At 43.6% G+C, this 14,228-nt stretch overlaps 1 protein-coding gene across 5 annotated transcripts in view; it reads left to right on the top strand.

Annotated features, from left to right (window-relative positions):
• Positions 1-14,228, top strand: part of PKD1L1 (polycystin 1 like 1, transient receptor potential channel interacting) — a 329,432-nt gene that overhangs the window by 222,845 nt on the left and 92,359 nt on the right. The gene's annotated exons all lie outside the window — the stretch shown is intronic.

The raw sequence follows: 14,228 nt of genomic DNA, 5'->3' as shown, positions 1-14,228 counted from the left end.
ACCTGGTAGTTACTGCCGCAGCAAGTCCATCCCGCTTTGCGGCGGGCTCTGGTGAACACCAGTAACTACTTAGAACCGTACCCCCAGTACGACCCGTACCATCGCCTCTCTGGCACCTCCTGTGTCCTCACCAGCCGCCAGTCCGGATCCTGACAGGTGCCAACATTTACGGCCATGACTGTAGATGGAGTGTCCTTAAAAATGATTTTAGGGACTTAGGCCGCAAGCTTAAGACAAATACCTCAAAGTTACCACGGACCACAGCAGAGAGGCAGCGGGAGATCAGGGAGTTAAACAAGTAGGAAGGGTTTGGGTTCATGGAGAACTGGGCACCCTTCTCTGTCGGATACAGACTATACTGTAGGGACAGACTGCACCTCAATGGGGAGGGTGCAGCTGTGCTCGGGAAGATGGCCAAAAGGGTGGAGGAGTGTTTAACCTAGGGACTGAAGGGGTACTACAACATAGAGGGGGAACATAGTGTGATAGATAGATGGGGATAGGTAAGAAAACTGGGGGTGGAATGGCGGGAGGGGTTTGATCAGTCATAAGTGATAAGAGGAAAGAAAATAAGAAAGAAAACATGAAGTGCATGTATATTAATGCCAGAATCCTCAATAAAAAGATGAAAGAACTGGAACTATTAAGGTTGGAGGAAAACTATGATCTAGTGGGGATAAGTGAGACATGGCTGGATGTGAGCTATGACTAGATGGTAAATATACAGGGGGGTACAGTCTGTTCAGAAATGACCGTACAGATAATAAAGCGGGAGGAGTTTGCTTATACATAAAATCCTGTTTTGGGCGAAGTCTGCAAGAGGACATTGGTGAGGATAATGATCGTGTGGAGTCTCTGTGTTTGGAAATAAGGGGAGGGAGTAAGAACAATAACTTACTGATAGTGGTTTGTTATAAGTCGCCAAGTATAACAGAAGCAGCAGAAAACCTACTAATAAGAGAAATAGATGGGGTAGCAAAGAAGGGTGATGTAATTATTATGGGGGACTTTAACTACCCTAACATAGACTGGGAAGCTGAAACCTGTAGGTCATTTCTGGATTTTATACTAACCAATAGACCAGACATAGCATCTGAAAATGAGGTGGGGGTTCATCTTGGTAATAGTGACCACAGAAAAATAAGTTTTATTTATCTTATAAGAGGATGTCTACTAGTGGGGCTAAAAAAATATTAAACTTCTGAAAGGCCAATTTTTACCAACTAAGAGGGACCTCGGTGACAAAGATTGGGACCGTGCCCCGTGTACACAGGCTAAATGGAACATTTTTAAGGGTATCCTAAATAGATCTTGTGAACGACACATACCCTATTGAAACAAACATGTTAGAAATAGAAGAATACTAAAAGGAGAAGACATAGGGGTGATTTAAATCTTTATTGGGGAGAAGGGGTATTTTCAATTTTTTTTCACTTTTTTAAAACTTTTTTCACATTTATTTTACACTTTTTTTAGTCCCCATAGGGGACTATGTATAATAATTAGATTGCTATTACTATTGCATAGGCATAGCACTGATCAGTATTATGGTCGATCTTCTGCTCTGGTGTGCTGGAAGGCAGATCAGAGCAGAAGACCTCGGGAGAGTGGCAGAGGCAGGTGAGGGGACCTCCGTCCTCCATCTTGGCTGATCTGATCCCCGCGGCAGTGTTGCGGGCAATCAGATCAGCCATTTATAGTGCCGCACTGCCCCAGATTATGTGATCTGTATTGATCACAGCATATGAGGGTTAATGACGGACATCAGCACGAATTCTGATGTCCGCCATTACCGGCAGGTCCATGGCTGCTGACAGCCGCTGCGACCCTCTGTGCATTAAAGGGGTATTCCAGGCAAAACCTTTTATATATATATATATATATATGCAGATAAGGTCAGGCTGCTCACCACTCTCGCGTTTGCTGCACTATCTCGTGCTGCGGACACCGGTACCGCTCCCGGCTTAGTAGAACTCTCACAGAAAAGAAAACGTCCGGCACTCGAGAAGATGCAGGTAAAACTTGTCAATGGCTTTATTCACACGCTTAGGCAGGACATAATATATATATATATATCAACTGGCTCCGGAAAGGTAAACAGATTTGTAAATTACTTCTATTAAAAAATCTTAATCCTTCCAATAGTTATTAGCTTCTGAAGTTTTCTGTCTAACTGCTCAATGATGATGTCACGTCCCGGGAGCTGTGCATGATGGGAGAATATCCCCATAGTAACTGCACAGCTCCCGAAATGTGAGTCATCAGAGAGCAGTTAGACAGAAAACAACAACTCAACTTCAGAAGCTTATAACTATTGGAAGGATTAAGATTTTTTAATAGAAGTAATTTACAAATCTGTTTAACTTTCCGGAGCCAGTTGATATATAAAGAAAAGTTTTGGCCTGGAATACCCCTTTAATGACCTTGTAGAGGGAATACAGAGTAGAATTTCTATATTTGCAGGTGATACTAAACTGGGTAAGGTGATCACCACAGAGGATAACTTAATATTATAGAGGGATCTAGGGAAGCTGGAGGCTTGGGAACAGGCATGGAAAATGAAGTTTAATGTGGATAAATGTAGGTTATGCACTTGGGCCGTAAAAACAACATGTATAATTATGTGCCAAATAATAAAACATTAGGTAAAACTTCTACCAAAAAGGACTTGGGGTTATTGGTTAACATTAAGCTCAACTTAGGATGTATCAAGAGAGGCATAGAGGCCTATATGTAGTTTTGCCTCTGTATAAATCGTTAGTCAGACCACACATGGAGTATTGTGTCCAGTTTTGTGCACCTGTGTATAGGAGGGACATGGCTGAACTGGAGAGGATGCAGAGGAGGATGACAAAGATAATTAACCCCTTAAGGACGCAGGGTTTTTCAGTTTTTGCATTTTCGTTTTTTCCTCCTTAACTTTTAAAAATCATAACCCTTTAAATTTTCCACCTAAAAATCCACATTATGGCTTATTTTTTGCGTCACCAATTCTACTTTGCAGTGACAGTCATTTTACCCAAAAATCCATGGCGAAGTGGAAAAAAAATCATTGTGCGACAAAATCGAAGAAAAAACGCCATTTTGTAACTTTTTTGTCTTCCGTTTCTACACAGTGCATATTTCGGTAAAAATGACACCTCATCATTATTCTGTAGGTCCATAAGATTAAAATGATACCCTACTTCTATAGGTTTAATTTTGTCGAACTTCTGGAAAAAATCATGCAACTACATGCAGGAAAATGTATACGTTTAAAAATGTCCTCTTCTGACCCCTATAACTTTTTTATTTTTCCACGTACAGGGCGATATGAGGGCTAATTTTTTGCACCGTGATCTGAAGTTTTTATCAGTACCATTTTTGTTTTGATGGGACTTTTTGATCAATTTTAATTCATTTTTTAATGGTATAAAAAGTGACCAAAAATGCGCTTTTTTAAATTTTTTTTTACGTGTACGCCATTGACCGTGCGGTTTAATTAACAATATATTTTTATAGTTCAGACATTTACGCATGCGGCAATACCACATGTTTATTTTTATTTACTGTTTTATTTTTTTAATGGGAAAAGGGGGGTGATTCAAACTTTAATTAGGGAAGGGGTTAAATGATCTTTATTAACACTTTATTTAACTTTTTTTTTGCAATGTTATAGGCCCCCATAGGGGCCTATAACATTACATACACTGATCTTTTACACAGATCACTGGCATGTATTAACATGCCTGTGATCAGTGTTATCGGCACTTGACTGCTCCTGCCTGGATCTCAGGCACGGAGCAGTCATTCGCCGATCGGACACCGAGGAGGCAGGTAGGGTCCCTCCTGGTGTCCTCTAAGCTGTTCCTGAACAGCCCGGCTGAGCAGTTGGGATAGTTTCACTTTCTCTTCAGCCGCGGCAGTCAGCTTTGATCGCCGCATCTGAAGGGTTAATACAGGGCATCACCACAATCGGTGATGTCCTGTATTAGCCTCGGGTCCCAGCCGTTGATGGCCGTCGGGATCGCCATGATATGACGCGGCATATCGATTGAGCCGGCGCAGAATGTAAATATACGTCCTTCATCGTTAAGGAGTTAATAGTATGAGAGGATTACAGGACCAAGACAAGTTATCAAGCTTGGGGTTGTTTAGTATGGAGAAAAGACGTCTTAGGGGCGATCTGATCACAATGTACAAATATATAAATGGACAGTACAGAGATCTTTCTAGTAATCTTATTATACCTAGGCCTTTAGCATGACAAGGGGGCATCCTCTAAGTCTAGAGGAAAGAAGGTTTCACCATCATCACAGACACAGATTCTTTACTGTAAGAGCAGTGAGAGGATGGAACTCTCTGCCATATGATTTTGTGATATCTGACTCCATAAACAAGTTCAAGGGGGGCCTGGATGTTTTTCTAGAAAGCTATAATATTACAGGTTATGGATACTAGATTTATGGGGATAGGACGTTGATCCAGGGATTTATTTGATTGCCATATTGGGGTCGGGAAAGACTTTTTCCTCTGTCATGGGGCAATTGACATCAGCCTCATGGAGGGCAGGGGGGTTTACCTTTGGATCAACACAGTAGGGCTTTCGGTTGAACTTGATGGACTCTTGTCTTGTCTTTTTTCAACCTGATAAACTATGTAACTATATAACTATATATGCTTTGGGGATTTGCTTCTAAACTGGGCGGTTCCCGAGACACGTGTCATCAGAGAGGATTTAGACAGAAAAGAACAACCTTAACTTCAGAAGCTCATAATTACTGAAAGGATTAAGATTTTTTAATAGAAGTAATTTACAAATCTGTTTAACTTTCTGGAGCCAGTTGATATATAAAAAAAAGTTTTTTCCTGGAATACCTCTTTAAGCATTGGCTTGAGTAGTGGAAACTAGTCTTTCTAGAATATATCCAGAGAACACTGCCTAGAAGAATGCATGGTGCCTACTGTGGCATTTGGTTCAGACAACATAATGGTAAAGGGATGTTTTTCAGAGCCTGGTCTTGTCTTATTATCTTCAAGGAAGAGTAATTTAACCTCTTAAGGACGCAGGGCGTATGGATACACCCTGCATCCCGAGTCCTTAAGGACGCAGGGCGTATCCATACGCCCGTGGGAATTCCGGTCCCCACCGCTAGCCAGTTGGGGACCGGAGCCGGATGCCTGCTGAAATCGTTCAGCAGGCATCCCGGCATATCGCCCAGGGGGGTCATTATGTCCCCCCATGTCGGCGATCGCAGCACATCGCTCATCAATTCAGATGAGCGATGCGCTGCGATTCCGTTCCCCGCCGCTCGCCGGGCGGGGATCGGAGCCGGATGTCTGCTGATTTCTATCAGCAGACATCCCGGCAGTGTGCCGGAGGAGGTCCGGAGGACCTCCTATACCGGCGATCGCTGCAGGACGCCGGTAACTACTAACCGGCGTTCTGCAGCGGTTCCGGGTCATCAGGGTCACGTGTGACCCTGTGACCCGAATATAGATGGTGACTGGTGGTGTAGTATACACCACCAATCACCATCCATGCTGTACTGGGGGCTGGCATTGTGGCCACCCCCCTCAGTACAGTTGTGATTGGGTGGCCAAAGTGGCCACACCAATTACATAGTAATGGGAGGGGATCTGGTGGGCTAGGAGCATGTTGCTCCGTTCTGCCCGCCATTTCAGAGAGATCTGGTGTGCAGGACGGAGCCCCGTGCTGCCCACCATCCCCTCAGTAAAAAAAAGTGCCCCTTGCCCCCTTTCTGTGGCCCCTTGGCACAGAAATCCCCAGGGATAGCTTTAGATTTAGGTAGGGACAGGCTAGGGTTAAAAAAAAAAAAGTTTTTATTATTTTTTTTTTTTCAGCGTACCTCAGTGGGTGTCCGTGGGTCCGTAGCACCTTTAGCTGCGTGACCCCAGCCCTGCTGGGTCGCTGCGGTCTGCCGCCAGCCTTTTTTTTGGCGCAGATCTTATTTATTTATTTTATTTTTTTTAAGCGTGTGTGCGGACCCTCTTAGTTATAAAAGAGCGGTCCGCCACCGTTTGTTAGAGCCCACCCGCCGCTGATCAGTCCCGTAGTACTGATCAGTGTTTTTTTTTGTGGTGCCGGCGCTTTTTTTCGCGTTTTCTAGCGTTTTTTGCACCCATAGGCGGTCCGTGCCACCAGCAGCAGGCGTGTACTGTGTGGCCGGACCTTACCTGTGTGTGTGCGGCGTGCCTCACCGCTGTCAGTGATTTATCACTGATCAGCGTTTTTTTTGTGGTAAAGGCACTTTTTTCGGTTGACGCATATTTTTTTTTTGCACCCATAGGCGGTCCGTGCCACCAGTAGCAGGCGTGTACTGTGTGGACGGACCGTACCTGTGTGTGCAGCCTGTCCCACCGCTGTCAGTGATTTATCACTGATCAGCATTTTTTTTTTGGGTTCAGGCGGGTGCATTTTTTCGGGGTTAAGCGTTTTTTTTATTTTATTTTTCGGGTTTTTTGTGTGGGGGTCTGTGTACAAGCCACCAGCCACTGTTCTGGGCTGAGTGGCCGGACCCCCCCACTGACTTCTGTGCCCCCTGCCGCCACAAGCGCTAATCAGTGCGCACACCACTGATTAGATAAACGCTTTTTTTTGGCGTAGGGCTTTTTTGCGCTAAAAGTCCCTTTTTTGTTTTAAAAAAAAGTTGCCTTTTTATTTTTTTTCTGTTAGGGCGGGTTAGTTTAGTTAGGTTAGGTTAGGTTGGGTTAGGGCGGGTTAGGGAGGTAATATCGCACCACACCACACGCAGCACACACACCAATAAAGTTTTCCCCCCCACACACACATACCCGTATCCCCATTAGAGTAGGGAAATGGCCCGCAGAGCGTTTTCGGCGGAGGAGGCATATGCCATAATTGCCTCCGACACCGAGAGCTGCTCAGAGGACGATGAAGACCCCACCTTCCTTATTTCATCGTCCTCCTCATCATCTAGTTCAGATGATGAGCCACCAAGGCGGCGAACTCGCCGCCGTGCGGCGCCGCAAACCTCCTCTGCCCTTGACCCTGTGCCCCATGCTAGTATGAGTCCCCCTGGTGCTCATACTAGTGAAGCCCCCCAGCCAAGGTCACTGGTACCTCGTACCGGAGAACTTGACTGGGCCGAGCCAGCGGACCACGAGCCCGTGATTCCTGAGTTTGTTGGCGACTCAGGAATCAAGATTAACATCGCCGGGTTCACTGAAAAGGACTTTTTCGGTCATTTTTTCAGTGACGACTTTGTTAATCTAATGGTTACACAGACGAATCTGTACGCCCAACAGTTCGTCGCCGCTAACCCGGGCTCACTTTTAGCTAGACCCGGCGGCTGGACTCCAGTCGATGCAGCCGAAATGAGGACCTTTTGGGGCCTCGTGCTGCATATGGGTCTACTTAAAAAACCCAGTGTCAGGCAATATTGAAGTGGGGACATCCTGTACCAGACCCCGCTCTACAATATGGCCATGACACGTCCCCGGTTCGAGGCCATTCGGAGATGTTTGCATTATGCTGATAATGCGGCATGTCCCCCCCGAACTGATCCCGCGTATGACCGCCTGTATAAAATCAGGCCGGTCATCAATCACTTCGGGGCCAGATTTTGGGAGGCCTATGTCCCTGGAAGGGAGGTCGCTATTGATGAGTCTCTCATCAGCTTTAAGGGGAGACTCAGCTTCCGGCAATACATCCCGACCAAGCGAGCGCGGTATGGCGTGAAGATGTATAAACTTTGCGAGAGTACCTCTGGGTACACTTGCAAGTTTATGGTGTATGAGGGACGAGATTCCCGCATTGAACCCCCAGATTGTTCCCCCACTCTGGGTGTTAGCGGGAAAATCGTTTGGGGCCTTTTGCACCCATTGCTAGATAAAGGTTACCACCTTTACGTGGATAACTTTTATACTAGTATCCCTCTCTTCACATCCCTCGCCGCCAGATCCACGGTCGCTTGTGGGACAGTCCGGAAGAATCAAAGAGGCCTTCCTTCCTATCCCCTGCAGACTCCTATCCCCCGGGGTGAGTCCCGTGCCTTTTCCCATGAGAACCTGTTGTTGGTCCGGTATAAGGACAAGAGGGATGTCCTTATGCTCACCACAATTCATGGGAATGGCAGCACCCCTGTCCCTGTGCGAGGTACCGTGGGACCGGTCCTCAAGCCCAATTGTATTCTGGACTACAATCGGTATATGGGGGGAGTTGATCTTTCTGATCAAGTCCTCAAGCCATATAATGCCATGCGGAAAACACGCGTATGGTACAAAAAAGTTGCGGTCTACATGGTACAGGTTGCCATGTACAACGCTTTTGTACTGTACAAGTACGCTGGCAACACAGGGACATACCTGGAGTTCCAAGAGGAAGTTCTAAAGGCCCTCATCTTTGGTGACCGCCAAAGAGCGGGTCAGAGCACCTCTGGAACTTCAGGTCCCCGGATCGTCCCCGGCCAACACTTTCCATGTGTGATCCCCCACACTGGAAAGAAGGGACGATCTCAGAAGAAATGCAGAGTGTGTCGCAAGAGGGGGATTCGGAAGGACACCACCACTCAATGCGACACTTGCCCCGATCATCCGGGCCTCTGCATAGGCTGCTTCAGGGAGTATCACACTTCCATGGAGTACTAAATTTTCCATCCTTTGCCCTAATTTTCATTCCCCAAATTTTATACCAACCCCCCCCCCCCCAAAAAAATGACAAAAAACACCTTTTTCCCAATACCCCCAATATCTTTTTTTATTTCTTCCCCCTAAAAAATGGGTCATGGGACACAGAGTCAACAGCATTGGAGGTTTGCAGTTGCCTCAAATGTGCAACGCTCTCTCTCCCCACCTGAGCGGGTTGCGCATTTGAGGTAACAGAATAGGGACGGCCCCATACATCCCCTTCCCAGAATGATGATTCAGAGTATAGGGTTTGGGGCGGGCATCCTTTTTACTTTTGGCTGTACTCTTGGTCATCATTCTGGGAAAATAATTGGCATATCAGTTCTAAAATTGCAATTTTCTTCCCCCCATAGTACTCTTTATCCATTCCTGGAAAATAAATGAAGGGAACACCCGTCTGTTCCAAATCTCCACTTCACCCTATACACCTTCCCTAGGGGGTGTACTGTTTGTAGTATTCTCACATGTGGGTGTTCCTTTATTGTATTTTCCTCTGAATGTATGTAACTTTTAGGTCCGTAACAAACATCCGCCTCAAATGTGAAGAGTTCTCGCTGAGCTCTGTCGTATTTCCAGGCGACAATTCGGAGTCACATGTTAGTTGTTCCCAGAAAAATGAAGCAGAGTATAGGTTGAAAATTGCAATTTTCAAAAGCTAACCTTCATCCATTCCTGGAAAATAAATTTAGGAAACACCCGTGCGTTCAAAATGTCCTCTTTACCCCTATACCCATTCCCCAGGGTGGGTACTTTCTGTAATGGTCTCACATGTGGGTGTTTCATTTTTGTATTTTCCTCGGAATGTATGTAACCGTCAGCTACTGATATGCCATAGGCCACAAATACAAAGTGACCTCTATGACTTCTGAGCCTTGTTGTGCGCCCGTCCAGCACGTTACCCCATATGTGGATGTATTTTTATAGTCAGGGGGAAAAGCCCTCCAAAATTTGTAACCCAATTCCTCATATTACCCCTTGTGAAAATGTTAATAATTGGGTAACCCAAGCATTTTACTGTAAAAAAAAATCTAATTTTTCAATTTATGGCCCACTTTTCAAAAAACCTATGAGGTGTTATTTCCCGCTGTACCCCTTGTTGTGTTCATTGAGGGGTGTAGTTTCCAAAATGGTGTCACATGTGTTTTTTTTTTTATGTTGGGTACTTTATAAATGCACATGACCCCCGACTTCAATTTCAACAAAATTTTCACTCCTTCCATTCTGAGCATTGTAGTGCGTCCACAGAGCAATTTACATCCACATATGGGGTATTTTTTTTCTCAGACAAAATTGTTCTTCAAATTTTGGGGGCCTTTTGCCCTATTACCCAATGTGAAAATGAAACATTTGGGGTAACGCTATCAATATAGTGCAAAAAAATCAAATTTTTCACTTTTATGGCCTACTGTTCAAAAAACATGTGAGGTGTAAGTACTCACTGTAACACTGTTACATTCCCCGAGGGGTCTAGTTTCCAAAATGGTATGCCATGTGGTTTTTTTTTTGCTGTCCTGGCACCACACGGGCTTCCTAAATGCGGCATGCCCCCAGAGCAAAATTTGCTTCCAAAAAGCCAAACGTGACTCCTTCTCTTCTGAGACCTGTAGTGCGCCAGCAGAGCACTTTTCACCCCCATATGGGGTGTTTTCTGAATCGGGAGAAATTGGGCTTAAAATTTTGGGGGGTATTTTCTGCTTTAACCCTTTGTAAAAATGTAAAATTTTTGAGAAACCAAGCATTTTAGGTAAAAAATATACATTTTTTTTTACATATGCAAAAGTCGTGAAACCCCTGTGGGGTATTAAGGTTCACTTTACCCCTTGTTACATTCCCCAAGGGGTCTAGTTTCCAAAATGGTATGCCATGTGGTTTTTTTTTGCTGTCCTGGCACCACAGGGGCTTCCTAAATGCGGCATGCCCCCAGAGCAAAATTTGCTTCCAAAAAGCCAAACGTGACTCCTTCTCTTCTGAGACCTGTAGTGCGCCAGCAGAGCACTTTTCACCCCCATATGGGGTGTTTTCTGAATTGGGAGAAATTGGGCTTCAAATTTTGGGGGGTATTTTCTGCTTTAACCCTTTGTAAAAATGTAAAATTTTTGAGAAACCAAGCATTTTAGGTAAAAAATATACATTTTTTTTTACATATGCAAAAGTCGTGAAACCCCTGTGGGGTATTAAGGTTCACTTTACCCCTTGTTACATTCCCCAAGGGGTCTAGTTTCCAAAATGGTATGCCATGTGTTTTTTTTTTGCTGTCCTGGCACCACAGGGGCTTCCTAAATGCGGCATGCCCCCAGAGCAAAATTTGCTTCCAAAAAGCCAAACGTGACTCCTTCTCTTCTGAGACCTGTAGTGCGCCAGCAGAGCACTTTTCACCCCCATATGGGGTGTTTTCTGAATCGGGAGAAATTGGGCTTCAAATTGTTGGGGGTATTTTCTGCTTTAACCCTTTGTAAAAATGTAAAATTTTTGAGAAACCAAGCATTTTAGGTAAAAAATATACATTTTTTTTTACATATGCAAAAGTCGTGAAACCCCTGTGGGGTATTAAGGTTCACTTTACCCCTTGTTACATTCCCCAAGGGGTCTAGTTTCCAAAATGGTATGCCATGTGTTTTTTTTTTTTTGCTGTCCTGGCACCACAGGGGCTTCCTAAATGCGGCATGCCCCCAGAGCAAAATTTGCTTCCAAAAAGCCAAACGTGACTCCTTCTCTTCTGAGACCTGTAGTGCGCCAGCAGAGCACTTTTCACCCCCATATGGGGTGTTTTCTGAATCGGGAGAAATTGGGCTTCAAATTTTTGGGGGTATTTTCTGCTTTAACCCTTTGTAAAAATGTTAAATTTTTGAGAAACCAAGCATTTTAGGTAAAAAATATAATTTTTTTTTTTACATATGCAAAAGTCGTGAAACCCCTGTGGGGTATTAAGGTTCACTTTACCCCTTGTTACATTCCCCAAGGGGTCTAGTTTCCAAAATGGTATGCCATGTGTTTTTTTTTGCTGTCCTGGCACCACAGGGGCTTCCTAAATGCGGCATGTCCCCAGAGCAAAAATTGCTTCCAAAAAGCCAAACGTGACTCCTTCTCTTCTGAGACCTGTAGTGCGCCAGCAGAGCACTTTTCACCCCCATATGGGGTGTTTTCTGAATCGGGAGAAATTGGGCTTCAAATTTTGGGGGGTATTTTCTGCTTTAACCCTTTGTAAAAATGTAAAATTTTTGAGAAACCAAGCATTTTAGGTAAAAAATATAATTTTTTTTTTACATATGCAAAAGTCGTGAAACCCCTGTGGGGTATTAAGGTTCACTTTACCCCTTGTCACATTCCCCAAGGGGTCTAGTTTCCAAAATGGTATGCCATGTGTTTTTTTTTTGCTGTCCTGGCACCACAGGGGCTTCCTAAATGCGGCATGCCCCCAGAGCAAAATTTGCTTCCAAAAAGCCAAATGTGACTCCTTCTCTTCTGAGACCTGTAGTGCGCCAGCAGAGCACTTTTCACCCCCATATGGGGTGTTTTCTGAATCGGGAGAAATTGGGCTTCAAATTTTGGGGGGTATTTTCTGCTTTAACCCTTTGTAAAAATGTAAAATTTTTGAGAAACCAAGCATTTTAGGTAAAAAATATACATTTTTTTTTACATATGCAAAAGTCGTGAAACCCCTGTGGGGTATTAAGGTTCACTTTACCCCTTGTTACATTCCCCAAGGGGTTTAGTTTACAAAATGGTATGCCATGTGTTTTTTTTTTGCTGTCCTGGCACCACAGGGGCTTCCTAAATGCGGCATGCCCCCAGAGCAAAATTTGCTTGCAAAAAGCCAAATGTGACTCCTTCTCTTCTGAGACCTGCAGTGCGCCAGCAGAGCACTTTTCACCCCCATATGGGGTGTTTTCTGAATCGGGAGAAATTGGGCTTCAAATTTTGGGGGGTATTTTCTGCTTTAACCCTTTGTAAAAATGTCAAATTTTTGAGAAACCAAGCATTTTAGGTAAAAAATATATATCTTTTTTTACATATGCAAAAGTCGTGAAACCCCTGTGGGGTATTAAGGTTCACTTTACCCCTTGTTACATTCCCCAAGGGGTCTAGTTTCCAAAATGGTATGCCATGTGTTTTTGTTTTGCTGTTTTGACACCCTAGGGGCTTCCTAAAGGTGACATGCCCCCCTAAAACCATTTCAGAAAAACGTACTCTCCAAAATCCCCTTGTCGCTCCTTCCCTTCTGAGCCCTCTACTGCGCCCGCTGAACAATTAACACAGACATATGAGGTATGTGCTTACTCGAAAGAAATTGGGCTACAAATATAAGTATAAATTTTCTCCTTTTACCCCTTGCAAAAATTCAGAAATTGGGTCTACAAGAACATGCGAGTGTAAAAAATGAAGATTTTGAATTTTCTCCTTCACTTTGCTGCTATTCCTGTGAAACACCTAAAGGGTTAAAACACTTACTGAATGTCATTTTGAATACTTTGGGGGGTGCAGTTTTCATAATGGGGTCATTTATGGGGTATTTCTAATATGAAGACCCTTCAAATCCACTTCAAACCTGAACTGGTCCCTGAAAAATATCGAATTTGAAAATTTTGTGAAAAATTTGAAAATTGCTGCTGAACTTTGAAGCCCTCTGGTGTCTTCCAAAAGTAAAAACACGTCAATTTTATGATGCAAACATAAAGTAGACATATTGTATATGTGTTCCAAAAAAATATATATTTTGAATATCCATTTTCCTTACAAGCTGAGAGCTTCAAAGTTAGAAAAATGCAAAATTTTCATTTTTTTCATCAAATTTTGGGATTTTTCACCAAGAAAGGATGCAAGTTACCACAAAATTTTACCAGTATGTTAAAGTAGAATATGTCACGAAAAAACAATCTCGGAATCAGATTGATAACTAAAAGCATTCCAGAGTTATTAATGTTTAAAGTGACAGTGGTCAGAATTGCAAAAAAGGGCTCAGTCCTTAAGGTGAAAAAGGGCTCAGTCCTTAAGGGGTTAAGGAAACTAGTACACAACTGCATGCTTAGAACTTTGTGCCAGCAATTCTGCCAAGGATATTTCCTGATTCAGCCTGACTTTGACCCTGTACACATGAACAGTGGATATGGAAATAGGACGATTTTTCAAGCTGTCATATATTAAAATACTTTTTGTAGCCCATAGCAACCAATTTAAGCTCAGTTGGAAAAATGATAGCTGCGCTTTTATTAGTTGCTAAGGGAAACAGAGAGAATCTTACTATAGATTAATATTTGCCATAAATTTTGTTTTGAGAAATTTGAGGTCCCTGTTCAGAGCTATGACTGCAACTCATTCGGACATCATTGGTAAAAATTGGAACAGCCAGACTTCTCCTTTAAATGTGCACTGCCAGATCAAAAAACTTTTTATATGTTGTTACTGATGAAAATTAAAGACCTTTTTGTAATATGGTTGGTTAAACTTTCTTTGAATATTTAATAAAGAAAATGGCTCCTGAAGTACCCACAACTACTGGGACACTAACCAGTCCTGCAGCAGCATCAGGCTTGTCCATGAGTCATGGACAAGGCTGCATGAGCAGACACACCAATGACCTC

This window comes from Hyla sarda, chromosome 5, assembly GCF_029499605.1.
Source record: "Hyla sarda isolate aHylSar1 chromosome 5, aHylSar1.hap1, whole genome shotgun sequence".
Classification (NCBI taxonomy): Eukaryota; Metazoa; Chordata; class Amphibia; order Anura; family Hylidae; genus Hyla; species Hyla sarda.
This window is presented reverse-complemented; position numbering and strand designations above follow the sequence as displayed.